Here is a 27,392-nt window from a genome sequence, read left to right as displayed (position 1 = left end):
TGTGTGGGACTCTGGTCCAAATAGACAGTAATCAAGGAACTCATTTCACCAGACATGATGCACAGGAGTGGACCGAGTCCCACAAGATTGTATTGACTTTTCATCTGCCTTACAACCCTAGTGCCACCAGCCTCATTGAACGGATGACAGCATGATCAAAGCATGAAAGCTTTGTCACTGGATGGAACCTTAAAGGGACGGGCCCCCTGACTGACGGAAGCCATCAGATTCATAAAGGCTGTCCCCTCGGTGGAGCACATGTGCATATAACCAGCTTGCAGAATGCACACCAATAACCAGAGCTTTAAAGGTGCAAGAGGGAGGACTATGACCCATCTGACAGGACGAAGGACTTGTTCTGCATTTGCCACAGGACCTCCCACTGGGTAATACTGACATACTGAAAACCACAATGTTATCCCCCTCCCAGGTGGCTTGGTATTCTAATTCCATGGAGGAATGGCCTTACCTCTGGCATCACACCCATCCCCCTTTTTAGGTAGCGACCCTACCTTTGTCCCTATAATCTCCCCAGGATTCTTGAGGCAGGGGACAGAAGTTAGCTTACTGTTATGAGTTCTAGTTGAGGCCCCCCATCTATGATATGCTTGTACCTACTGATAACATCAAAGGCCAAAATGTATGGTATTTCCCACCCAGGAAAATGCCCATGCCAGGGCTGGTATTGGCCAGTGGTGATCAAACAGCAACTATGTTTTTATCAGATAAAGCCTTACCTTGTCTAGTGCCTGTAAAATATCTGTCATCACCCTTAGCTTCCACATTTTCAGATACCTGCCTGTAATATCATGGTATGCTTTTCTGTCTTAGGCTGCCACCTGTGCTGAAGCTCACAGCTGATCAGATTGCTGGGGGTGTGGATAGCTGCTCATGTCCAGTGCAGGAGGGTTGCCATAGAAGGTTATCCTCTTTAACAGAACTGAATGGGAAGGCTGGATGGAGCTGACGACCACTCACACTAAAGACCCTTTAGGAACCTTAAATACTAACACAAACCCACTGCCCTTTTCAATCTGGATGACATAAAATAATATGTATATTCTTTCATTAGACAGAGAACTAATGCTTCAAATGTACCTACAGCCTATCATATTTGGGATGGACTAGGATGGGTATGTGCTGAACATGGAATTTTAGGCTCCATGGCCCCTTTTTGCATTGAAAGAATGTCACTCCCAGAATCCACATGTGGGGTGGTTACCACTCACTGCCTGTCGTATTGTACACAAAGTGTTAAACACAGAATGAACTGGAAGAGAAAACAAAGGAGTCAGAGCTGTAGTTTTGAGGGCACCTAAAAATGGCATTAGATATTTTAACCACAGCACAAGGAGGAACTTGTACCTTAATTGGACAAGAATGCTGTATGTACATCCTCTCATATGAGACCAATGTGACTGGTCTCTCTCCCACTGAAAAAGGCCACAGGTCGTGTAGATCATAGTTCCTTTGTCAGGGGATGGGGTGTGGGGATGCTGGTCAGAACTCACTCCAGCCTTGTGGCCTTCAGAGCTCTGGCTTCAGTAGCTACAATCTTTCTTGGCACAGATTACTTACCAACTGAGGCATGGTAAGGAACGGCATTTCGATATGTGGAATTAATCTCTGGCCACATCTACCTTATGGGTGGACTGGCCAATGTACCTTAGACTTTGCCTCCCTGCCTGGTAGGATATATGACATCTTGCCTAAGGTGACACATAATCAACCAGCACTCAAGTCTAGAGGGACTCGGAGCATAGCCTGGTAGGAAAGGCCAGTGTCAATCTTCTTTCCTCAATATGCTAGCATTCATGCAAAACTGGAAATAGTTGCACAGGCAAAATTTACCACTATTGTTTTGAATGACTCTCATCAGAGCAGTTCCTTTTAAGCCGAGAAAATACTCAAATGAAAAAGGTGGTGTTACCAAACAGAATGGCATTAAATACTTTAACTGCAGTGCAAGAGGAAACTTGTAACTTAATTGGACAAGAATGTTGTATGTACATTCCCTCAAACAAGGCCAATGTGACTGCTCTACTCTCCCACATGAGCAAGGCCACAGATCTTTTAGATCACATTTCCTTTTTAGATACACTTACCTGATGGCTTGCTTCTCTCCCTGGAAGATGGGGTATAATTGTTCTTAGAATCCTCCTCTGCCTAGAGGAGATTCTATGCTCTTACTGCAGCCTGTACTACTGCTGCAGTTTAGTAAGCAAATCACCTCCCAATATATGGCCCTAGAGCCCTTGCAGAAAATTGGGAGATAAGATCTTGCAGGCCACTCAGGTGTCAGGATGAGTGGTAGGGATGTTGGTCAGAACTCACTCCTTCCTCATGGCCTCAGACTCTGGTTTCAAGAGCTACAATCTTGCCCTACATAGGTTACTTAGCAACCAAGGCAGGGAAAGAAATGGGATGCTATGTTTGTGTAAAATGACGAGGTGACACAAGCAATCCCCAGGACAAACAACAGGTGGATGTGAGGTGCCTGGGAATCTTCCACTTCAACAGATTTTCTCTCTTTGGCATAGCTCCACCTTTGTCTCTAAGTGTCTTGCATATAAGTTTCAACTCACTCCCCTCCCCAGGCATGCAGAGAAAGCAGCTGTGCGGCACCTGTATCAATATCCACTTGATTCGTTCCTTGTATAAGTCACCCATCAGTAATAAATTCCTTGTAAACTATACAGAGTTGCCTGCTTCATTCTTCAGTCTTAAGATACCTTCAGAGTCCAGAGTCTATTTTATCTTAGCTCAGCTGTCAGACACTTTGTCTGTCTCTAGATTCCCACCACCACCACAGAGCCTTTGAACATTGCTGTTCCCTCTGTCATGAATACCCTTCCCTTTCCCTTGTCAACTGTGTGGCTCCTACTCAAATCTCATCTCAAGCATCACCTCCTCAGGAAAGCCCTTCATGATCTCCATGGCTAGATTAGAAGCTTTTATTTCACCATGTAACACTTATCCACACCACTTAAAATACTACTAAATTAATATTAGTTGATGTAATACATTTTACAATGTCAAATATGCTCTCTATCTCCAGTGACTACCATAGTGTTTTTATTCAGTATCCTGGAGAATTTTCCTCCCCAAGTTGATCATTTTAAATCTAGGTTGTCTAAAAGGAAGGGCCTCCTTAAGAAATACCACTTCTAAACTCAGTCTGCATCTATGTTTAATCTACCACTTAAATATCTCACGAGCACTGCCCCATTTCAAACAATCTTCAAATGTCATGCCTCATTTTCTCAGTGTTTCCTTCCTTTACTAACAATGGAACAGATCCTATATTGTCACGGAAGCAAAATAAATCTTTTGTTCTCTCTTTGGAAAATGATCTCATTAATGAAATCTACAGTATTAAATTATACACGAGCCTATTATTTCAAAGGATCCACTGTACTGGCTCTCAGATTTAAAATACCTCTGCTCAAGCAATGTTTTTATCTTTTCAAAATAAGGCTGGGTCTGGTAGTAGGAGGAGTGAGTTTAGCAAGATGGTGGAGTAAGAGATTCTAGCTGATAGAGTTTGGATGTGTTGCCCCCTCAAAACTCATGTGAAAATCTGATCCCCGATGTGGCAGTGTTGGGAGCTGTTTGAGTCAGGGGGGTGGATCCCTCATGAATGAATTAATGCTCTCCCTGGGGGGTGCAGGTAGTGAGTGAGTTCTCGCTCTATTAGTTCCTGTGAGAGCTGGTGGTTTAAAGGGCCCTGGCACCTCCTCTCCCTCTCTCTTTTGCTTACTCTTGCCATGTGATCTGCTTGTACCCTCAGGTGGCTGCCATTTCCCACCATGTGTAGAAGCAGCCTGAGGCCTGCACCAGATGCAGCTGTCCCAGAATCATAAGCCAAATAAACCTCTGTTCTTTATAATTTACCCAGTCTCAAGTATTCTGTTATAGCAACACAAAAACAGACTAATATACCAGCCTCTGTCTCTTCCCCCACAAAAAATAACAATTAAATAGCTATCCATGAACAAAAATAGTTCTGAGGGAGCTCAGGAGTCTGGTTAAGCTGCAGCAACACAGTAACACAGTAGCACAAAAAGAGAGAGAGAGAGAGAGAGAGAAAGAGAAAGAGAAAATAAATGTACATAAAAGATAGGAATAACAGTTTAATTTTGCATGCATCATCCCATCCCACAGGCTGGCACAGCTCAGTGCAGAGAGGGATCTCCTCAGCCCACAAGTTTTCCTTGTGGGGAAAAAGAGAACAGAATGAGCCCCTGGCTTCTTCAGCCTTTCAGGGAACGTCCCAAAAGCACTCTTTTGTTTTACCCCACCCATATTGCTAGGGAAAGTGGCACATCTGGGATGGCTAGGAACAAAGAAGAAGGGTGGTTGCTACCAGTATCAGCCATACAGAAGGTACCACTGTGGTCACCAGTGGTCTGCTCTGCAGGGAACACAGCAGCCCTCACCACTGAGAGTCTCAACAGCTCTTGCAGTTACCACAAACTCCCCACAGCTTTTACCATTAAGGACCCTGCAATGATCACCATCACAGAACCCTACAGTCTGCTCCAAAGAGGAAGACTGTTGCTGAAAAAACCAACAGTCTGCACAGCTGTCATAGATCCTGTGCAACTTTTGCCATTGCAAGTCTCACAGAGTTTTTGCCTTCATACAATGCAGCTTCCTGAGCTGCTGCTTTCTCCCTCCCCTTCTCCCATCAGAGTGGCCCCAGGCAGTTTACTGAGGGTACCCTGGCCATGGGACCCAATGGAGCCACTATATACCCACAATGTCCCAGCCCCAACTGCTGGCCACAGACCCCACCACCACATGGACACCACTAGCCCTGACCCCTGGAGATATGCCTATGCACACAGCCACTCTGACCCCTGTCACTGGTCCCTACTGCCACGTGTGCACACACCACTGGTCCTGGCCGCCACCTTCCCAAGTGTGCTGGCCACTTAACTGAGAGGTGTTGCTGAGGACTCCAACATCCCTCACACCATGGACCCACTTCAGCCTTTGCTGCCAAGGACCATGAAATTGCCACTGTCACAGACCTTAGCTTCATGTGCAAACACATCCACCTGGATCTGGAGCTGCCATACATCCTCACACTCAGAGCCCCACACCACTAGACCTGGTGGCCCAAGGCACTCCAGTGCACACCTCCCCAATCAGCACCCCTGGAGCTGAAGATCCTTCTTTACCAGAGCCAGACCATAAAGACTAGAAGAGGTGACTGCTTCTTCAAATATGCAGATACCAAAGCAAGGGTATAAAGAACTCAAAAATATGGTAAACATGACGCCACCAAAAGATCATAGTAAACTTCCAGTAACCAACCCAAGAGATGTGGAGATCCACAAATGGCCAAAAAAGAATTAAAAATAATTGTTCTAAAGAATCTCAGTGAGCTACAAAAAAATAAATAAACAATATAACAAAATCAGGAAAACAATACAAGAAAAAAATAGAAGTTGTACAAAGAGATAAAAAATGTGCAAAGAACCAAACAGAAAATCTGGAGCTGAAGAATACAATGACTGGACTAAAGATATTCAATAGAGAGTTTCAACAGCAGACTTAATCAAGCAGAAGAATAAATCAGCAGACACAAAGATAGTTTATCTGAAGTTATCCAGTCAGAGCAGAAAAATGGGAAAAAAAAGAATAAAAAAATAAAAAGACTTTCGCATTATGAAAGTCTTAGAAGGAGAAAAGAGAAGAAAAAATGGAAACCTTATTTTAAAGAAAAAATATCAGACCCTTGAACAACATGGGTTTGAACTGCATGGGTCTACTTACACATGGACTTTTTTCAATAAATATCTTAGAAAATATTTGGTTAGGTATGTCATGAATGCATACTTAACCAGTTAAGTAGTGCAGTGGATTGAATTATGTCCCCCAAAAAAACTCACTGAAGCTTGAATTGTGTCCCCCAGGTTTTATATATTAGAAAATTGGCCCTCACTGTGACTGTTAAGAGGGTGGGACTTATTATGGTAAATGAAAGATGGAGCATCGAAGAGGTGATTGGATTGTAGGAACATGCAGTAGTGAGTGGATTAAATATGGTGATCAGGGGAGTGGTTCTGAGGGCTTTAGAAGAAGAGGAGATTCGTCTGTCTGTCTGTCTATCTGTCTGTCTGTCTGTCTGTCTCTCTCTCTCTCTCTCTCTCTCTCTCTCTCTCTGCTCTCTCTGCTTCCACCATCTTGCAACATAAGACCCCTGGATGGACTTCAGACTTCCCAGCCTCAGAAACTGTACGCAGTAAATTTTGTTTTCTTACAAATTACCCAGTTCCAAGTATTTTGTTATAAGCAACAAAAATAGACTAATGCAAGTTGCCTACCTACAAATAGGCTATTAGTATTGAAGTAATTACCTACTACTTAAGTAATGATATCCCCACCCCCACCCCATGAGGCTTGGGGCATGCAATGTGGCATTGCCATGACCCAGAGAAAAACACACAAAAATAACTCTGTGTTACATTTTTGACAGATAATAGAGAATAATGTGAAAATCGATAGTGGCATTTGTATACAGTAAAAACAGCACAGGCTTAGGATTCACACTATCTGCCCCTTAAGATGTAGCTGGAGGATCTCAAGCAAATTACTTATCTGATTGAGGTTCCACTTCTGATTTGGAAATTGGGACAAAAGTTATATGCAGAAGCGTTTGTCCATCTCTGTTGCTTGTAACAGAAACATCTAAAACTGGGTAATTTGTAACAAAACTGTATTAGTTCATTTCTATTGCAACTCTGACCCCACCTTTCAACTTAGTATTGCTCTAGTGAAAGTTCTATGCAGTGAATCTATGACAGATCTCTTCTTGGGCCCCCAGACTTTTTCATACATCCTTTGAAATCAGGGTGGAGGCTCCCAAGCCTCCACAGCTCTGGCATTCTGTGGGCCTGCAGACTTAACACCAGGTGGATGCCACCAAGGCTTCTGGCATGTGCTTTCCAAGATGCAGATCCAGCCACACCTGAGGCCAATTTAGCCATGGCTGGAGCATCCAAAGCAGCGAAGGTGCTGGTGCTGGAAGCCGCTTCCCAAGGGTGCCTTGGACAGTAAACCCATGGATGACACCTCAGGCCTAGTCTCTGAGACTATTCTCTCTCCCTAGGCCTTTGGGCCTTAAACGGAAGGGTTGGCCCCAGAGCCTTCTGCAATGCCTTCAGGGCCTTTATCCCCTTCTCTTGATAATCCCTTTCTTTTGTACTAACTTTCCGAGTACCATTGAATTTTTCTCCTGAAAATGCTCTCTGCTTCTCTACCACATGGCCAGGCTGCAAAATTTCCAAATTTTTACACTCTGCTTTCTTTTTAACTATAAATTCTGGCTTAATGTCCTGCCTTTGCCACCATAACTTTGTGTAGGCTGTTAGATGTATCCATATAGCTTCCTGAATGATTTGCTGCTTAGAAATTTTTTCCTCCAAATACTCTGGTTCACAATTCCTGAGTTCCAACTTCCACAAAGTCCTAGAACATGAACACAAAGCATCCAGGTTCCTTGCCAGTTCATAGCAAGCATGATCTTTGTTCCAGTTACCAATAAGTCCCTTCTCCTTTACACCTGAGACCTCCTTAGAATGGTCTTTATAGTCCATATTTCCATAAGCATTCTGGTCACCACCATTTAACAAGTCTCTAAAACATCCCAAACTTTCTCTGGTTTTCTTGTCTTCTAAATTTTCACCATCATTAGACTTTTTCTACCCTGTTCCTCCAAATGCCTCCAGCATTTCGTCAACACCGAGTTCCAAAGCTGTTTCCACATTTTCAAGTGTTTGTTATAAGCAACACCTCACGTTTCTGGTACCAACTTTCTGTATTAGTCCACCTCTGTTGCCTATAACAAAATACATGGAACTGGGTATTTTATAAAGAAAACAAAATTTATTGCTCACAGTTTCAGAAGCTGGGAAGTCCAAAGTCCAAGGACACATCTGGTGAAGACTTTCTTTGGTGGTGACTTCAGTTATGGCAAAGTATCACATTGAGATATGGTGGAGCAGAGAGAGGGACAGACTCTTCATGCTCTCCTTTTAAAGCTCTCAGAACCATGCCTCTCACCACCATTATTACTGCATTCTCTAGGCATGATCCTACAATCTAATCATTTCTTCAAGGCCCTACCTTTCAATTAACATAATAGGATTTACCACCTTCAACAGTTACAGTAGAGATTAAGCCTCAGTGAGGTTGGCAGGGAGCATCCAATCTACAGCAGAAATAATATTTATTGCTTACAGTTCAGAGTCTGGGAAGTCCAAAATCCAGGGAACACTTATGGTGATGGCCTTCTTTGGTGGTGACTTCAGCAATGCAGGGTATCACAATGCGAGAAAGGCAGAAATAAGAGAGAGAGCTAACTCCTTTTAAAGCCCACAAAACCACACCCATGGCCACCATTAAACCCTCAACTTATTAATCCATGTACTGGGGCATAGATCTCACAATCTATTCACCTCTTCGAGGTCGTACATTTCAATTACCATAATAGGATTTCCCACCCTCTTAACACTGTCACAGTGGGTGTTAAGTTTGAAATACACAGACTTTGGGGGTAAACATTTAGTACAGCAGCAGATTTTTTATTGGAAATGGAATTGGATTCCCTTAACCCCCACATTGTTCAAGGTTCAACCAAATACTTTCCAAATCTAGGGATGAAAATAGACATCCAGATTCAAGAATCCCATAGGACTGCATATAGGTTAAACATAAGGAGATCTACAGGAAGACACATTATAATTGAGCTGTCAAAAGTCAAAGACAAAGAGAGAATTTTGAACACAACAATAAAAAAGTTAATTGTCACGTACAAGGAGACTTCCATAATACTAACAGTGGATTTCTCAACAGAAAACTTACAGGCCAGGAGAGGGTGAATGATATATTCAAAGGACAAAAAGAAAAAATGGTGCTGACCAAGAATACTATATCCTGCAAAGCTATCCTTTAAAAGTGAAAGGAAGATAAAGTTTTTCCCAAACAAAAACCGAGGGAGTTTGTTACCTCTAGACCTGCCTTATGAGAAATGCTTAAGGAAGTTCTTCAGATGGAATTAAAAACCCACTAAACATCAATTTTGTATGTGAAAAGCATATGAAAGTATAGATCTCACTGGTAAAGGTAAATATATAGTCAAATACAAAATTATATAACACTGTAATGGTGGTTCACAAATTACCTGTAACCCTAACTAAAAGTTAAAAGACAAAGAATAGAACCACAAAAATCTAGTAATGGATTCAAAATATTAAAAAAAGTAAATTCTGACCTCAAGAACACAAAGTGGGAGGGAGGATGGTAAATGCATAATTTTTGTATGTAATTGAACTTAAGATGTTACCAAATTAAAATAGACAGTTATAAATACAAGAAGATTTACACAAGCCTCATGGTAACTGTAAAGGGAAAATTTATAGTAGATACGCAAAAGATAAGGAGAAAGAAATTAAGCCAAACCACCACAAAAAAAACAAAATCAAATAGACTGCAAGAGAGAAAGAGAGCAATAGAACTGCAAAGTACACAGAAAACAATTAACAAAATGGCAATAGTAAGTCCTTACCTATCAATAACCACTTAATATGTAAATGGATTAAACTCCACAATCAAAATGCATAGAATGACTGAATGGATATGAAACAAAATCTTGCAGTATGCTTTTTACAAGAGACTCATGTTAGATTAAAGGACATACATTAGACTGGAAGTGAAGGGATGGAAAAAGATATTTCACACAAGTAGTAACCAAAAAAATTCAGGAATGGCTATACTTATATCAGATAAAATACTCTTTAAATCAAAAACTGTCACTAGAGACAAAGAAGGTCATTATATAATAAAAGTGTCAATTTAACAGGAAAATATAATAATCGTAAATACACACGTACCCAACATCACAGTATCTAAATGTATAAAACAAATATTGACAGATTTGAAGAGAGAAATTAACACCAATATAATAATACTAGGAGACTCCAATACCCTACTTCAATTTGGATAGAACATCCAGTCAGAAAATCAATAAGGAAACAGATGACTTGAACAACACTATAAACCAAATGAACTTAATAGGGAAATACAGGATTTTCCAATCAACAGTAGCAGAATACACATTCTTCTCAAGTGCACATGGAATATTCTCCAGGATAGATCATGTTTTAGATCATAAAACAAGTCTTAAATTTAAGAAAATTAAAATCATACCAATTATCTTCTCAGACAACAGTGGAATAAAACTGGAAATTAACAACAGAAAGAAAAAAGGAAAATGAACAAATACATGAAACCTAAACACCACATTTTTGAATGACAATTGAGTACAAGAGGAAATAAAAAGGGAATTTTAAAAACACTTTGAGACAATCAAAAGCCAAAACTTATAGAATGCAGCAAAAGCAATACGAACAGGGAAATTTACAGTGCTAAGTGTCTACATTTTTAAAAAAGGATATATATCCATTAAATGATCTAACTTTACAACTTAAGGAACTAAAGAAAGAAGAACAAACCAAACCCAAAGTTAGCAGAAGAAAGGAAAAAATAAAAATTATAGCACAAATAAATTTTTTAAAATAGGAAAAAAATCAATGAAACTAAGAGATAGATTTTGGAAAAACTAAGCAAAATTGAAAAATCTTCATCTAGACTAACCAAGAAAAAATATAGAGAACTCGAATGAATGTAATTATGAATAAAAGAAGAGATGCTGCTACTTATACCACAGAAATACAAAGGACCATAAGAAACAATTATGAACAATTATATGCCAACAAACTGGATAGCTGAGAAGAAATGGATAGATTCATAGCAACATACAACCTACTAAGACTGAATCATGAGGAAATAGAAAATCTGAAGAGACCAATAATGAGTAAGGAGATTAAACAGTAATCAAAAACCTCCCAACAAAGAAATTCTCAGGACTAAATGACTTCACAGGAGAATTCTAACAAGGATTTAAAGAAGAATTAATGCCAATTCTTCTCAAACTCTTCCCAAAAAAATTGAAGAGGAGGGAACACTTCCAAACTCATTTTACAAGGCCAGCATCCCCCTCATTCCAAAGCCAGCCAAAGACAGCACAAGAAAACTACAGACCAATATCCCAGATGAACACAGCTGTGAAAATCCTCAATAAAATACTTGCAAACTAAATTCAACAGCATATTAAAAGGATCATACACCACAATCAAGTGGAATTTATCCCTCAGATGCAAGGTTGGTTCAACATACGCAAATCAATAAATATGATGCACCACATCGACAGAATGAAAGACACATACACACATGCACACACACACAATCACCTCCAAGGATGCAGAAAAAGCATTCAACAAAATTCGACACCCTTTTTTGATAAAAACTATCAACAAAATAGGTATAGAAGGAAGTTACCTCAACACAACAAAGACCATGTATGAAAAACCCGCAGCTATTACCAAAAGCAATGGAAAAAGGGAAAGCTTTCCTTTAAGATTTGGGACAAGGCAAGGATGTCTGCTCTCACCGTTATTTATCATTGTACTGAAAGTCCTAGCCAGAGCAATCAGGCAAGAAAAATAAATAGAAAGCATCCAAATCAAAAGGGAAAAGTAAAATTTTATCTGTTTGCAGATGACTGATCAAATATGTAGAAAATCCTAAAGACTCCACACACAAAAAGCTCTTATAATTCATAAGTGAATTCAGTAAAGTTGTAGGATACAAAGACAACATACAAAAATCAGTACATTTTCTATACTATTTATACTACATAAGGGGCTGGTACCTTGTTACAGGACTGCTTCAGGGTCCACAGCTGAGACCAAAGCCTACAGTCCTATCTCTGAGGACACGCATGAATAGGCATGTCTCCCAGCAGGTCCCTGGGAGAGTAGGACTCTCTCACACTGCAGCTGAGAGGGGCTGGAGCCAAGTTAAAAGCCCACTTTTGGGTCCACAGCTGAGACTGAAGTAGGTGGGCCTGTCAGCCAACGCATGGGTGCACTTTACTTTTTCTGTGGCCCTTGGTGAGTGAATCTGGTGGCAGGACCAAGACCAAATGGGCTTAGCTGAGTCCACAGGGGGACAAGGCCATTTCTGGATCTGTAGCCAGGAACAAGTTCAGCAAGCCTGGCACCTTCACACAGGTCTGCCACCTTAAAAGAGTTTTCTTTGGTCTTGGGCTCCACCAGGGTTTCAAAAACCTCCTACCTGGATGCCAAAGCTTCCACAAAGGCACTTTTTTCCATGGATGGATGCAAAATTACTTTTGCTCTGAGAGGATATGAGTCAGGGCCCTTCTATTCCACTACCTTTCTGATATCACTCCTCCTTTTTTCTTTCTTCTAATGAATTAATTATATGAATAATTAATTGACAATAAATAATGAATATGTATAAAATTCATATTAATGCTTTACTTGGGCTTTTATTAAACTTATTTTAACTCCTCGAGTGCATATTAATTCATTTTTTCTTATTTACTAATGAAGATGTTTAAGATTATGAATTTTCCACTCAGTATAACTTTGTCCACACTCTATTACTTCTTATATGTTGCTTTTTTAGTATCTATATTTTCTAAATATTCATCAAATGTGATTTTGATTTTTTGACCCAGGAATTTTCTAATAAAGATATTTATAATTTCCAACTGATAAGGTTTCTGCTTATCTATTTGTGTTTCCATTTATTGATTATTTCTAAGTTCGTTTGTCAGAAAATATGGCTCATTCTATTTCTACTTTGGAGACTTTATTGAGAGTCTGTGTGTGGCTGAATATGATGGCCAATATTTACACATCTTTCTTAGGGTACTTGATTACTTCAGAAAGAATCACAGTTGATGCAACTTCATATTTCTGGAGAACATGCCATGGCTCATGCAGAAGTTCACAAACTGCCTACCCTAGCTATTTAATCTACATTTTTTAAAACTGCTTAATAAGAAAACCTATGTGAATCCTAAAATAAACTGATAAGAGAAATTCAGTCTAAGTATTAAGATGCTACTTAAGCATAGGACTAGGTGATATGAGGTCTGGAACCAAACTCCCAAATCTACCACAAGCCAGCTGTGTGACCTTAGGCAAGCTCCTTGCCCTCTCTAAACCCCAGCTTCCTTACCTTCCTGTAAAAGAGGCTGAAGCATCTGTCTTTGCAAGCTCAGACCTCTCTACATAAGCCTAGAGTTTTCAAAGGACTGTAGGAAGCAATGTCTCCAACCCCCATTGTGTAAAATGAAGTGATACAAGGAAATAATCCTGATGGTCCCAACCATGTTTTAAATTCCACAAGTGGAACAAATCAGTTACCCATGGTCCTTGCTTTCAACTGCCTGAACAACTATGCCTGGACTAAAGAAACTTATATAAAAGAAAGGTAGAGGTCTCTGGTTCAAGTCCTGGCTCTAGCATTAACTATCTCTATCATCATAGATAGATATTGATATCTATTACATATTTAACTCCTCTGACCCTCACTTATCTTATCTTTAAAATGCACATAACACCACTCATCTGACAAAGCTTAAACAGGATAATAAGTAGGAAGCATTTCGTAAACTGTGAAGTGTCATAAAGCATTAGTTCCCATTATTAAATACTCATGCAGCATCGATTCCGCCAATGGCTTGTGTTTTATAAGGTGTTAAATTTAACGGAATTATTTAACCTTCTGCCTTTCATTAAACAGGCAATCACAGGCAGATCTGAAACAAAGGAATAGGTATTTTGCCTGAATTATCTGGGTAATCACAGCTAAATCACTTTGATGAGTTAAAAAGAGTAAGAGTAAAGCATATCTCAAGGCTGGGGAAGGGCTTAATAACCTCGCTACATCTTCTTCTGCACCATTATTTCATAAAATTGAGACTGAGAGAGAATTACATTACACTATACACTAAAAATAAAATGAAACCATAGATTCACAACTGACTAGCACATTATTAGCATGAGACAAAAGTGTGCCTGGTGACTAACGTGTCAAATGAGTTTTCACATAAGGTGCTAATCATGTGTTTTTTAAGGAGGAAGGTAATAAACCAACTCTCTGATGCATTCTTAACTCTAAAGCTGTATGAGAAACCATTTTATAATCCCCAGCCCTCTGACATCGGTGGATACAGGGAATCTATAGTCTGATTTCCCTAGATGCAGGCTGGAGAAAATGCATTCCAGTGATTTCTTCCTCCAGCAAAGAATGGTCCAGTGTTTGTCTGAGGAAGCCTGTATACTTTCCTTTTCAGCTCCTGGGGAAAACATTCATGATCAGTGATAACAATTATAAACTTATCACCCTATCAGTGATTGAGAAGTTCAAAGTCATGCTTCCTGAGAGCTGGGCTCTTAAACCAAAATCAAACCAACTATCTCAGAGAGATCAACAGGAGTGTGACTCAACCACTCACACATTAAGCTCAGTTGAATTGTTGTCACGGTACATTCTAAGGGGAAACTTAACACCACACTTTTTTTTTTTTTAACAAAAGTCCTCGGTATAGTGTGTAATTTTCTCTGAAGAGCAAAGGGCAATGCTAAAGAGGCCCGTGTCACTGATTCCATCTGTGTCCAAGCCATTTAGCTTTTTCCTCATCTTAAGGCATGAATTATCTGCTCATGTTCCCATATCCTCAGCTACAAAAAGTGTGCATCTAGATAATAGAAATAAGATGCTCACTACCTACCTGTAGTAGGTTAAATAGTAGCCCCAAAAAAGGTATGTCTATATCCTAACTCCTGGAATCTGCAAATGTGACCTGTCTTGGGGAAAGAAACAATCTTTGTAAATGTGATTGAGTTAAGGATCTCAAGAGGATATCATCCTGGAGTAGCTGGCTGGGCTCTAAATCCAATGACAAGTATCCTTACAACAGTCAGAACAGAAGAACACCACGTAAAGATGGAGGCAGAAATTGGAGTTATGCAGTCACAAGCCAAGGAATGCCTAGAGCCCCCAGAAGCTGGGAGAGCCCCAAAGAATTCTTCCCTGGAGACTAGAGGGAGCCTGGTCCTGCCAACACCTTGATTTTGGACTCTGGTCTCCAGACCTATGAAAGAATAAATTTTTGTTGTTTTAAACCAACAATTTTGTGGTGATTTGTTATGGCAGCCACTGGAAACTATTACCTCAATAGAATTATGACTAATTGTGAGAAAAGAGTTGATATGAGTTCTGGGCTGACCTAGGCCTGCCTGGGAAATGAAAGTTCAAGTCCTATTTCCTTGAAGACTATTTTAGAGCTGAGACTAATGTGGAAGGTTATGTTGTCATTCTCTGCTATGAAACTCTGGTCCGTGGAGCTGTGATTGGCATGCAGAGTGTGGGCTATATGAATAGAACTATATAAAAGACTGGTGGTAAACTGAGGCTCAGCTGCTCTCTGTCAAAGGGTCCCACACATATAAGGTTCTAGTTCTGCATAAGCCAGTATGTTCTTGTGGATGAAGGGGCAAGAGAAGCTTTGTCCTTTGGTAGCAGCTGGGCCTCCTGATGAGTTAAAGATGTGACGCAGGCTGTATTTCCTACTCTGTATCTTTCTATAAAGCTGAGCAAAGATAGTATTTGGTTAAGGCCACCGCATCTTGTGAATCTGAGAGCTAGTTCTAAACTGCACCCACTGCCGTACCAGTAAAAGGAAAATAACAGTGAACACATATTGATGTGCACAGTATTATATACATTTTCTCGACCCTCGCATGATTATGAATTTTGAATAATTATCCCCATTTTAGAGAGGAAATGTCAGCACTTAAATAACCATCTGGTAGTAATGTAGAATTGGCTTTGTGGTTTTTAGTCATAAACCTTACATTATCCTTTTCCTTTTTGGCAAGGTCAAATAAGTTTAGGGTATCTTGTCAAAAAGTTACAAGCTAGTATCCCTCAGGTTACATGTGTTTTCTAGCCATATTTTGTTTGTATTTGTAAAATATACTAGTTTTCAATTGCCTAAAATCAAGAAATTTCACTTAAAATTTGAATTGCTAGCTTATGTTGAAGATACACATCTTGCAACATAGAGCTTACTTTCCTACAATATGCTAGATCTGAGAAGGAATAGTTCCCTTTAGATAGAACATGCACCCTGCAGTTCACCACAGTCCCCACCACTCCCTCTTGCCTCACCAAATGCTGAAGCAAAGGGTCAATTACCATTTATCATTTTACACCCAGCCTGAGTAATACACATGTACGTATTTATATTCCTTCTTGACTATGGTACATTTATGAATTTGTAAACCTGATGTACAAGGTACTTTGAAAAGCTCATGGAAAAATAGAATTGAAAGACAGTATAAACATTTCCATGAACTTTTTGAAGTACCCTGATATTATTTTTCTATTGCTGCCATAACAAATTACCACAATTTTAATGGCACCAAACAACACCCACTAATTATCTCACAGTCTGTAGGTCAGAAGTCTGGAAACAGCGTGGCTTAGCTCATTCATTGTTCCAGGTTTCACAAGGCCAAAATCAACATATAGTCAGGGCTGCACTACTTTCTAGAAGTTCTGGAGATGGATCCATTTCCAAGTTCACTCAGGTTGTTGGCAGAATTCAGTTGAACATGGCTCTAGGACTGAGATCCTCATTTCTTCACTGGCTGTCAGCCAGGGGCTGGTCTGAGCTTCCAGAGGTGCTCACATTTCCTGGCTGGTGGCCTTCTTCCTCTATCTGCAAAACCAGCAACAGCAGGTCAAGTCCTTCTCATGCCTTGAATCTCTCTGACCTCCCCTTCTACCTCACCTTTCCTTTCTTTTTCTCTTTCACATCATCTGTCTTCCTCTCCTGTTTTTAAGGGCTCATGTGGAATGCTGGGCCCACCCAGATAATGCAGGATAATCTCCCTATCTTAAAGTCACTGATTAGTTACCTTTATCTGCAAAATCCCTTCACAGGAGCTCCTGGATTAATGTTTGATTTAATAGCCATGGTACTGGAATCCTGGGGGGACATCTTTAGAGTTTTGCCCACCACACATGATCTAGTCCAACCCTTTCATTTTAGATGAGGAAGCTAAGACCAAGAGAAGTCAAGCATCAGGCTCAAAGTAGCATCACTGTGCATGGCAGAGCTAAAACTCTTATGCAGCATTCTGATTCCCTACTCTAAGTATGCTCATGAAGATAGCTCATTCGAATTAGTAAAAAAAAAAAAAAAAAAAAAAAAAGGAAGTGATAATATTAATTCTCTTTACTTGCATGAAGGAAAAATGAAGGATGAATGTTACCAAGTAGCTCTATTATGAGACCAGCTTTAATAAACAGAAAAGAACAACTTATATTGAGCAGGTTGATTGCTTACATGCAAGTGATTCTTATTACAACAGCTTAGGCAAAGTTAACAAATGCTCACAAAATGGACCTATATTAGTCAAATGGAAATATGACACACCTGAGGTAGATATGGTCAGGATTAAATGAGATAATGTAAAGTTTTTAGCTCAATAACTAGAAGTAGATATTTGTTGTGTTTGCCTTCCAAGAATATACTCCCCTTTCTCCGGGTAACAAAGATCGTTACGTCCCATGAATTTCTCATTCCCTCACTGCCTTCTGGATAAAGTCTGTGAAGACTGTCAGTCAAGATCCCCAGCCCATTCCTGGAAAATGGATGTGCACATCACCTAAGCTAGGCAATCAGAAACTCTCTATGGAATCAGAATCTTGAGTGAAGTAACCCAAAGATTAAAACATCTACTACCTGACATATGGCCAAAACTGACACAAGTAGTAGTACATACATAAAATAAATTTAATACCCAAGAAAATGTTTGAGATCTCTATACTGAAAACTGCAAAGCACTGCTGAGAGAAATTAAAGACCCAAATTGATGGAGAGACTACCATATTCATGGATTGGAATACTCGATATTTACTTCAATCTCCCCAGATTCATCTAAAGATTCATTGAAATCTTATGAAAATTCTAACAGTCTTTTGTATAAAATGGCAAGTTAAATCTAAAATGTGATAGAAGGACCTAGAATATTCAAAACAATCTTAAAAAAGAAAAAATATTGGGCCGAACCCGTGGCTCACTCAGGAGAGTGCGGCTCTGGGAGCACCGAGGCCGCAGCTTTGGATCCCATATAGGGATGGCCAGTGCACTCACTGGCTGAGCACAGTGTAGGCAATGCCAGGCCAAGGGTTACGATCCCCTTACCCATCACAAAAAATATATATATATATTGTTAGAGGGTTTACCCAATTTTAAGAATAACTGTTCTGGCTGAAAGATAAACAAATAGATTGATGAAACAGAATTATAAATTCATAATAGAACTACACTTATATAGTCAATTTATTTTCAACAAGTGTGCCAATGAATTTCAATAGGGAAAGGAAAATCTTTACAACAAACGATGTTCAAATAGCTGGATATTTGTACTGACAAAATGAATCTTGACCTCTACCTCACACCATACTAAATATAAATATCATATAAGCCTAAATATAACAGTTAAAATTGTAAAAATTCTGACCTTGGTATAGGTAAATATTTCTTAGGGTACAAAAAGGCATGCTACTTTTTAAAAATTGATAAATTCAACTTTATCAAAATGAATGACTTCTATTATCAAAAGGGACCATTAATGAAATGAAAAAGCTAGCCACAGAATGGGAGAAAACATTAGCAATACATGTATTTGACAAAAGACTTGTATTCAGAATATTTGAAGAATTCCTTTAAATCAAAACAAAGACAACCCAATGTAAAAAAAAAATAATAAATAGGCTCTTCACAAAGGAAGATGTATAAATAGCAAATAAGCACATAAATGTGTTCAACATCATTAGTCATCAGAAAAATGCAAATTAAAATGCAAATTACACCATGAGATACTGCTATACACTCCCTTAATTAGCTAAAATTTAAGACCGAAAGTACCAAGCATTGCACAAGCACTTTGGAAAACTACTGGGCATTTCTTATAATGTTAAATGTATACCTATCCTATAATCTAGCAATTTCACTCCTAGATGTATGCCCACAAAAAGATTTATAATGAATGTTTGTAGCAACTTTATTCATAAAAGGCAAAATGTGGGGAGGGGAAATCTAAATGTTCATTGGTAGGAGTATGGACAAGAAAGTTGTGGCATATTCATATATGAGAATACTACTCAGAAAAAAACAAACAAACTACTGATACAAGAGCAGAGATAGATCTCAAAACATGTTGAATGAAAGAATTCTGAGTGAATAGAGTGTATCCCATAAGATTTTATTTATGTGAAGTTCAAGAACAGGTGAAACTAATCTCTGGTGATCAAAATTAGAAAGTGGTTGTTACTCGGTGGGGGGATTGCTTGGACATTAGCAAATACTCTGCAGTGTCGGGAATATTCCCCATCTTGATTGGGGCCATGGTCACCTGGGTGTGTCCTTTTTCAAAACTCATCATACTCTATGCTTATGATCTGTGAATTTACTGTATGTAAATTAAACTCCAATATATATTTATTTATTTATATATCTATTTGTTTTAAAAGGATGCAGAGGAAAAAATAAATGCCATTTAAACCTCTAATTTCTATCCCTATGTTACTTTATAAGAAACATTTTAAAATGTTAAAAATTTAAACAATTTTTTTTTTAAAGATGACTGGTAAGGAGATCTTAACCCTTGACTTGGTGTTGTCAGCACCACGCTCTCTTAAGTGAGCTAACCAGCCATCCCTATACAGGGATCCGAACCCATGGCTTTGGTGTTACCAGCACCACACTCTCCCAAGTGAGCTATGGGCCAGCCTAAAAATTTGAACAAATTTTAAAGCTTTATTGGCTTTTTTCATAAACACCATTTTTATCAGCACCATGCTCTAATCAACCCAATAAATACCACTTTTAGATTTACATTACTCCCATGCTTCATTAATGCCAATTTGATTTTTTTTTTCCTTTTTGTGCTTAACAATCCTCTAGCTAAGCATCTTCTTCCATGACGTGCATTATGCAGGCACTGTATTGAATTAGAGAGACCAAACATTCCTAATTTCGATTACACGGTATAAAAACAAAGGCCTTGTTACTGACTCTGGGAACCATGTGAACAAATTAAACAAGGCTTAATAATGCAAGGGGAAGGGGTAGTGACAGTTAGAGCTTAATAAGATGATCCATGGACTTCATTAGCATGGAACGGAGTTTATCAGAACAGGTTTTCAGAACCTTATTAATTAAATCCCCATCAAATAGATGCATTTGATTAATATGACTCCATTCAGAGTTTCAACATCACCATTAATTGGCCCCATAATTGATACATTTCCCAGCCATTTGAGGAACATCCATCACATTAATCAAAAAAGATGACAATATTAATGAAAATAAATTGGGTGGCAAATGTAGATGAGATAGTATAACCCTTTGATCTATTCCATTTTTAAATTCATTTTTGTAAGTGGACATTAGAAAAAATGCTAGGTGACAGTACATTGTAGAGGAAAAGTTTTTAAACTGGGAAATATGTGTTCTTTTCTCAGTTTTTCCACTAACATAATGTATGAATTCAGCAAGTTGCTTTAGCTATCTTGGCCTCTGTCTCCACATCTCTAAAATAAGAGTAATACTTGAGAAATGATCTCCAATTTCTCTTACACTGTAAAATTCTAAGTGATATACAGTTCACGTTTCAGATATACATATATATGCATATATATGTGGCATTTTTTTAATAATTGTACAGCAGTCAGCAAATTTTTTCTGTAAAGAACCAGATAGTAAACATCTGAGGCTTTTCAAGTTGTACAATGTCTGTTGCAACTACTCAATGCAGACACAGTAGCGTGAAAGCAGCCATAGGTAATATTTAAATGAATGAACATGGCTATGCCCAAATAAAACTTTATTTATGGACACAGAAATTTGAATTTTACGTAAATTTCATGAGTCACGAAATAGTATTCCTTTAACTGTTTTTCAACCATTTAAAAGTGTGAAAACCACACTTAGCTTGCAAGTTCTACAAAAGCAAAAGGGGGGCAGATGTGAGTCATAGCTCGTTGGCTCCTGCATTAATGTATATCCAGCACCCACCCCCACTTCCCAGCTTCCTGGAGGTGGACCACTATGCTAGCTTACACTTACAACTCCAGACTTTCATACAGAAAAGAAATGATCTTTCACCTCACTTAAGCCCCTTTATTTTTGTGTCTTCTTGTTGTTACTTGAAACTAAATTTAATCCCAATTCACACAAAGAGTATCATATTTGTAGTTTTATGTTTGTTTCCCCCTTTGGTTTCTCAAAATCAAAATGGTCATGAAAACATTGAGTCCCTTACCCAGAAACAACCACTTTCTGATTTTTATCACCAGAGATTAGTTTTTCCTGTTGTTGAATTTCACATAAATAAAATCTTACAGAATACACTCTATCTAATCTGAATTCCTTCATTCAATATGCTTTTGAGATTAACGTCTCTTCTTGAATCAGTAGTTTGTTCTTTTCTTCTGAGCAGTATCCTGTTATATGAATATGCCACAATTTTGCCTTGTCCATTCTCCTATTGACATGTTGATGGACATTTAGATTTTCCCTCCCCAGGTTTTATGAATAAAGTTTCTATGAGCATTCTTTATAAATCTTTTTGTGGGTATATATCTAGGAATAAAATCGTTGTTATAGGGTTGGTATATATTTAACATATACCTATTTATTTGTATAAATAGCTCCATCATAAAAAACTGATGTAATCAAAACAAGAATTTCACTTGCAATGTGTGGATTGAGTCACAAGACCACCTCCACCAAAATAATATTGCCTCTTTGTGTTTTCACACCGTTGTAGTTTGAGTGATTGAACCCAATTCTTCACCTTCCGTGTATACACAGGCTTTGCATACATTTCACTAAAGTAGAGAGAGCATTTCTCTACCCCTTGGACAATGGGATATTAGTAAATGTGATGCAAAGAGAGATTTGAAATGCACAACTGTAGTTCAGCTTGCTCTCTTTTGCTTCTGCCATCACTATAAGAATAACATCCCCCAGTTAGTCCACTTCCTCCAAGCAGGATGACAAATACTCAAAGCAAAGCAAATCCTGTGGGCTTTGATGTGAAGCAGAGCCTCCCAACCACAGATCTGTGAAAACAAATTATTTTCAGTGGACTGGCTCTAAAAAGATCCCTATTCTTACCTCCTTATGTTCACACCCCTGGGCGATCCCCTTCCCTGACTGTGGGCAGGCCTGTGACTTGCTTCTAATCTACAGGTTGCAGCAAAGATGATGCAATGTCACTTCCGTGGTTATGTTACATAAGATTGTAACTTCCATCTTGCTGACAGACTCTCTACTGCCTTCTCAACTTGCATGCTTTGTTGAAGCAGGCTGCCATGTTTAGGCAGGGGAATGAGAATAGCTTCTAGCCAACAGCCAGCAGGGAAATGAGACCCTTAGTTCAACAGACCACAAACAACAGAATCCTGCCAATAAGCCTCGGAGTGGACATTTCCCCAGTTAATCTTTCAGATGAGACCCCAGCCACAGCCAACACCTTGATTGCAGCTTCCTGAAAAACCCTGGGAGAGAGGACCCATCCAAGCTGTGCCCAGATTTCTAACCTAGAAGAGGGTATACTGTGAGCTGGAGATAGGCTGCATTGTTAAGAATTTCAGGAAAGAGAACCACTATGCTAGCTTGTATTGCATAACTCCAGACTTTCATATGAAAGAGAAATAGACTTCTATCTTGCTTAAGTCACTTTATTTTTATTGTGTCTTGCTGTTGATATTTTGTGTTACTTGCAACTAAATTTAATCCTAATTCATCCAAAGAGTATCATGTTTGTAGTTTTGTGTTGTTTTCCCTTTTTTGCTTCTTAATATCAGAGCAGCCATGAAAGCCTCAAGTCCTGAGAAAGAACGCCAGATATGTTTAAGAAGGAACTCTTGTCTTCACCTGAATTCCCCGGAACACAGAGCCTGAGGCAAGGATTAAGTGCTGATGGTTATGTACAGGTGCAATCCCAGGACAGTGAGAGTGAGGCAAAAGGATGTGCAACAGGGAAGGATGAGAACAATTCAAGGGGATGTATTACCACACTGGTCTCTGCTTCACAATGACCCATAAAGACACGTTGTAAGTTTCTTATCACTCAGCTGTGTGGGACATTTTCAGATAGACTCTATGAATAAACCATGCTTTAAGAAGTCCATGGGAGAAAAAAAGGAGAGAAAATTTATCCATATTGCCCTCTTTCTCGGATGTTAATATTTTCTTTGTAGGCAATTAACTTTTCCACTCTTCGGTATTGGATCATCTGACTCTTTCAATGTAGCTCAGGAAGCTAGAGCTCACACACTGTGGTTTCGTGTTTCCTTCCATCTCAGAAGTGGAGAGAAGAGCTACAAAATCAAAGGTGTGTGACTACTAGGTCTGATTGGTGGTAGCAGCCACGGTGGAGGACCAAGAACTTTTAGGCAAGTCCCAGCAATAAGATGCCTCAAAAGTGGGCCTAGATCAATAAAACTACCACACTTTCTCCTGTATCAGTACCTACCAACGCAGACTTCACACATGCCCAAACTCTGACTCTCAAACTTCTCAAGTTGACATTTGCAGTACACAGCATGGATGGGCCCCTACGTTTTCATACAAACCTGCCTATGAATTTGGTTCTATCAGCTTTGGTTTCTTGACATCCAACCCTATTGGCCCAGGCCCTACTTTACCCTTGAATGTACATAGATAGTACCCTCATTCTACATCCAAGATTAGAATAAAAGAAGACAAAAATTAGCAAATCACTGATAATATTAAGCCATTCAACATTCCAACATCTGTGCAAAGAGGACACATCACATCATTTTTGTTTATTATTTTCACTTGTTCTGAGCAGTGACATCTGTCTCTGATGCTCAGCATGCCTGCCTCCTGGAACACTGCAACTTTGCTGTAAATTTAAATTCCAGGCTGGCTGATGGCTAGAGTAGTATGACAAAGAGACCATTAGAACAGTATTTTTAAAATAAACAATTCATGGACAATTCCATGAATTGTGTGGGAAAGAGTTTTATTGCCTATAATGGAACCAGAAACTTTAGGGACTCATGGAATACAAAAGAAAAAGGTAAAAAATGAGTGATGTATGTTGCTTAACTTACTACTTGGCAGTTACAATTCAGATTAGATAACATGTGAATCAATTTTGACAGATACCAGGAGATTCAATCTTGGATAACAAAATAGAGGACCTCCCTGTTTTTCATGGCTTATCTCTGGAAGCAGGGTTTTTAGAAAGCTGCTGCCATTCCGGGAGTCCTGTTGTTTATGGCTGCTGCGATCATTCACAGCTGCTATTGGAAAGTTCCTGATTCATGGCCTTTCTTGAGATGCAAGACATTTTAAAAATGCAAACTTTTCTCTTCAAGAATTATAAAACTTTTTCTTTTACACATGTTTTCTTTTCCCAGGATAAGGAAAATTAATCGCTCCAGATAGATCAGAGCTAGACTGAGGGTGAAACCGCAGACTACTTTTTCCTATTCTTTGGTAGGAATCTAAAAATATGCACTAGTCCTAGTTCAGCCAAGTACTGGTTTAACTTGAAAAACTCCCTTAGCCATTTGTAAATTTAATTTTTTGATCTCTTAAAAAGGAATACTACTGCTATAGTATAACTTTCAAATAGTTAAAAGTATGACACTCATGCAAATATAAAATAAATGTGTTGAAGGCTTTATTCAGCTTATTAAGTAACGAATGAAAGAGCCGGTAGGATACTATGACTAATTCAAAGGAGAATATCAGGAACCAAGACATAATCAGTTAAAGAAATGCCAGAATAAATTTGCTAATAGATAAAAAACTGGTTAATATACCATAGGGCAATAAACTATAATATTTGAGGTTATCTTTTTCAACCATATAGAAATCAATTGCATTTCTACCAGACAAAAATTTTTTATGTTTCTACAGAAAAGAGTTATTTACATTTCTCTCAGACAAGAATCATTTGCAGTGCTATTAGTTTTTACAAGTTAATTTCTATCCGTACAGAGTTGTGAAAGAGCCCAGTCTAGGCGATGGTAAGACAAACTACTGCACATGGGCCAGCCCATAGCTCATTTGGGAGACTGCGGTGCTGATAACACCAAGGCCACAGGTTCGGATCCCTATATAGGGATGGCCGGTTAGCTCACTGGGTGAGCGTGGTGCTGACGACACCAAGTCAAGGGTTAAGATCCCCTTACCGGTCATCTTTAAAGAAAAAAAATTAAATAAATAAATAAATACTATCGCACCTGGGTCAAATCTAACCTATAGCTTGTTTTTAAACAGCCCACAAAGTAATAACAGCTTTCACAGTTTTAAAGAGGTATAAAAAAGAAAAAAAAGGAGGCAAATATTCAACGGATATTGTATGTATCCTTCAAAGCCTAAAATATTTATTATCTGGTGCTTTACCAAAGAAGTTTTCTGACCCCTTACCTAGTCAATAGACAGTCTACACCCCTGTAGACTTGGATAAGCCCTGGCGGATCTCTTACACAATATTTTTACTGTAGTAAAAGAAAATATTCATCCCTTAGCCTCTTTTAAAGTTCCAGATAATTTTTCTTGCCATGCTCTTTCATGCTGACCTACCAGGACTGTTACTGGGGTAAAATTAGCAACAAAAGAGTTAGTAAACTCTGGAGTGCCATAAATGTATAAAGGGGCATACTGCCATAAGCAAAGCATTGATAGCTTTCAGAGGAAAACCCTTCAGGGTCTGGCCAGTTCATAATGGCATTTGCCCAGGGTTGGCACTCAAAGATATTCAGAATCCTGAGCACATTCACCTCCTCGAATTCCGCTCCATGGTGTCATCTTCAATCCCATCAGGTTCTATGAGGAAATGTGCACTTTTGTCCTTCAGGACTGGCTCATAAATCAAGAATGTGGAACCTTTTACTGAATTTTGACTTTTGGTTGTTTTTGCAAGCTATTCAACTGCTTTTATAATAACAGCACTGTCCTCCCTCACCCACAGCCCAATTACCATGCCAATTACCTTGGAATATTAGACCTTTTTCCATGCAGACCAAGACTTCCTGAAGCTACGAATATGTTTTCTAAAAAATGAAGGTAATTAATAAAATTAAGCAACTTTTTCTGCTTGCCCGCTTCAAAATGAAACTCCTACTGATAATATATGAAAATTCATTTCAGTCTTGTGAAATACACCATTTATCTCCATTAGTTGGTTTACCGGTATCTACTGACCTCCCACTGGGTATGAAACATTCTGCCACATATTCTAGCAGATGGAAAAAGAAGAAGAAGATCCCATCCATGTTTCTAAGAAACTTAAGGTCTACTTAGAGAAATACAAAACATATTACCACAAGGGCAAACCCCTGAAATGCAAAGTCCAAAGAATGGTGAAATCAGCAGGGGTGATGTCCTAGAATTTGGAATCAGAATACTTCATGTTCATAATTGCATGAAGTAGACAAAGAGGGGTTTCCCACTTTATAAATATTTTTGTAAACATAGTTATTAAATTAAAAATCAAGGTATTTCATATAAAATAGAGATTTATGTGTTTTCTTTAAAAGTCTGATGAGCTGGCAAAACTAGACCCACATTCCTACTTGACAATGTCAGCTAGATTCTTAGCTCTCAAAGTGTAGATCAGGGAATCAGCAGTGTGGCACCCTGGATCTGGTTAGAAATGAAGAATTTCAGGTGCCACTGGCAACTGAGACCCCAGAGGCAAGATGCCCAGGTCATTGCATGCACACTAAAGTTTAAGTACTGAGCTAGACCTGGATAAGGTCTTTAGGTGGGCATGTGCTGTCTAGACTGGTGGAGTCCCCAGTCCTCTATCTTCCTCCACACCTGGTCTTCTTCACTCATTTACATTACCTGCCTGGCTCATGCAAGTACTCCAGCTTTCAACCCTAATCTAAACCCCTTGGCCTATCAGCCAAAGCCACCAGAACTGTATTTCGAAACTTTCTCTCAATCCTCGCCAACACAATCCTCCCATTTGACTTTCACTAACCCTGTAATACACCATTCCTGCCATCACTTCCCCCACCATTCCTCCCACCTCAAGTCCTCTCTCCTTAGAACACCAGGCCTGACACACATCAGGGATTTTATAAGAGAGTGTTTTGTTCATCCATTTATTCACCCACATTTGAAAGCATGGGTGCAAAGTTTGCATTCCTAATTATGAAACGCTCTACTGTCAGTTTTGCTCACATTTGGGCTCCTAGCACTGAGCACAGTGCCTGGCATAAAGCAGGCATTCAAGAATGAGAGTATGAATGTAGGAACAAATCAACCAATGATAAGAGGAATGTTCTACTAAAGCCAGAACTTCAGGTGGCAAATGTGTATTACCCATCACATACTGTGCTGGGCCTTGGGGTACAACGTAAGTAAGATA

The sequence above is a fragment of the Cynocephalus volans genome, chromosome 11, assembly GCF_027409185.1.
Source record: "Cynocephalus volans isolate mCynVol1 chromosome 11, mCynVol1.pri, whole genome shotgun sequence".
Classification (NCBI taxonomy): Eukaryota; Metazoa; Chordata; class Mammalia; order Dermoptera; family Cynocephalidae; genus Cynocephalus; species Cynocephalus volans.
This window is presented reverse-complemented; position numbering follows the sequence as displayed.